A 2,500-nucleotide genomic window follows, 5' to 3' on the forward strand; every position below is an offset into this window, starting at 1 on the left:
GATCACTGGTGAAAGGGTTAACTAGGGGGCAATCAGGGGGCTTTATGCGGTAGTATATGGGGGTCCCTGGCGCTATAAAAAGCTGCGGCGAACCTAAATACCTACCTGCCTAACTAGCGTCACCTGTGACACTAATACAGCGATCAGAAAAACGATCGCTTATTAGGCTGGGTTCACACTGGAGCGATGCGGGAACGCCACGAATGCGCGGCGGGTTCCCGCATCGCATGCCTCCCGGCGGCAGTTCACACTGCCCTATGCGAACTGCTGGGAGTGTCAGTGAAATGTTACTGACACCCCCAGATCAGTTCGCATATCGCAGTGCGATCTGCAAACTCGGATCGCATGGTGTGAACACCCATGCGATCCGATTCTGCTGCGGGCCAAAAAAAGGGTCCCGTGCGAATTTGCGGCGGGTGCGGCGGGTGTGGCGGGTGCGGCGGGTGCGGCGAATGGCTGAACTCGAATCGCACAGAGATCGGATGTGATTTGCACTGCAGTGCGGTGCGAATCACATCCGTTCTCAAACCGCTGCAATCTGAACCCAGCCTTAGTGACACTGGCGACGGGGGGTGATCACGGGGTTAAACCTTTATTGGGGGGGTTAGGGGGGTACCTTAGAACTAAAGGGGGCTAACCCTAACTGCCCTAACAGTTATTAGTCACAAATGACACCCGCCGGGTGATCAGGGGGTTAAACCTTTATTAGGTAATAAATGGCGGGTGCCCTGAAACTATAAAAAAATAACTAACCAACCAGCGTCACCTGTAACAGTTATATGGTGATCACTGGTGAAAGGGTTAACTAGGGGGCAATCAGGGGGCTTTATGCGGTAGTATATGGGGGTCCCTGGCGCTATAAAAAGCTGCGGCGAACCTAAATACCTACCTGCCTAACTAGCGTCACCTGTGACACTAATACGGCGATCAGAAAAATGATCGCTTATTAGGCTGGGTTCACACTGGAGCGATGCGGAAACGCCGCGAATCCGCGGCGGGTTCCCGCATCGCATGCCTCCCGGCGGCAGTTCACACTGCCCTATGCGAACTGCTGGGAGTGTCAGTGAAATGTTACTGACACCCCCAGATCAGTTCGCATATCGCAGTGCGATCTGCAAACTCGGATCGCATGGTGTGAACACCCATGCGATCCGATTCTGCTGCGGGCCAAAAAAAGGGTCCCGTGCGAATTTGCGGCGGGTGCGGCGGGTGTGGCGGGTGCGGCGGGTGCGGCGAATGGCTGAACTCGAATCGCACAGAGATCGGATGTGATTTGCACTGCAGTGCGGTGCGAATCACATTCGTTCTCATAAACCGCTGCAATGTGAACCCAGCCTTAGTGACACTGGCGACGGGGGGTGATCACGGGGTTAAACCTTTATTGGGGGGGTTAGGGGGGTACATTAGAACTAAAGGGGGCTAACTCTAACTGCCCTAACAGTTATTACAGTCACAAATGACACCAATGCAAAAAAAAAAAAAAAAAAAAAAAAAAAATGACATTGGTGTCACTGTGACTGGGGGGCAGGGGTAATTGGGGGGGTGATCGGGGGGTAAAGGGGGGGTGTGAGTGTGCCTGGCATGTTCTACTGTGTGTGTAGAGTGTTGGTGCAACTCACCGATCCGCTCTCCTCCGTGTCGGAACGGAAAATACCGACACGGAGGAGAGAATACATCACTTCCTCTCCTGTGTTTACATTACAGGAGAGGAAGTGATGTCACGGGGGATTTCCATTCGTCGAGAGCGATCGCGAGGGGGTGGCCATGAATGAATGGCCGCCCCCTCATCCCGGATCGCTCTCGAAGAAATGCCGACCGCCGCAGGCACCGGGGGGGGGCCCGATCGGGCCCCCCACCCGCGGGCAGGCAGGGACTTATATATACGCCCATATGCCTGCCCGTGCCATTCTGCCGACGTATATCGTCGTGCGGCGGTCGGCAAGTGGTTAATCCATGCAGGCAACTGTGCTTGCAACGCACAAAAGTGCCTAACAGCTCTTGCATCTCCAAAGTGCTGGAAACGTCTCTTCTGAGAGGTGGCTCTTGGGTTCTGCTCCTTCAAAGGTGTTTATCCACCTTTGGTTACAGGAGGTCCAAGCCACAAGACCTTGAGTTACTTTCCAGACCCTACTGGTGGAAAGGAGGTGCTTTTGCCCTGACATCATTTCCCCTTGGAGTTTGATATTTTCAAAATAGGCAAAGATTGCAAACTCCTTTCATCCAAGGAAGAAGACGTTTGGGGAAGAGAAGGCTCTTTTTTGGGGAAAAAAAATAATCTCCAAAAATGTGACATTCTCGGCTCGTTGGTCTAGGGGTATGATTCTCGCTTCGGGTGCGAGAGGTCCCGGGTTCAAATCCCGGACGAGCCCAAGCTTTAGGTAGCAGGCCCGATTTCCCATCGTCTTCTTGTCACAGTCAAGGTGCCTTTATGCTATGCCTGAACTTTTGCAGTGCCTTTGTCTACTGCTCAGCCTAGCCCGGGAAACCAGCCAACATAGGC

The 2,500-nt window shown here is 53.5% G+C and overlaps 1 non-coding gene across 1 annotated transcript; it reads left to right on the forward strand.

Annotated features, from left to right (window-relative positions):
• Positions 1–2,297: 2,297 nt before the first annotated feature.
• Positions 2,298–2,369, forward strand: TRNAP-CGG (transfer RNA proline (anticodon CGG)). Its single transcript has one exon. It is a non-coding gene; the product is annotated as a tRNA-Pro (tRNA).
• Positions 2,370–2,500: the final 131 nt, after the last annotated feature.

The sequence above is a fragment of the Lithobates pipiens genome, unplaced genomic scaffold (assembly GCF_037356315.1).
Source record: "Lithobates pipiens isolate NorthernLeopardFrog02 unplaced genomic scaffold, aLitPip1_a1.2 Scaffold_13, whole genome shotgun sequence".
Lineage (NCBI taxonomy): Eukaryota > Metazoa > Chordata > Amphibia > Anura > Ranidae > Lithobates > Lithobates pipiens.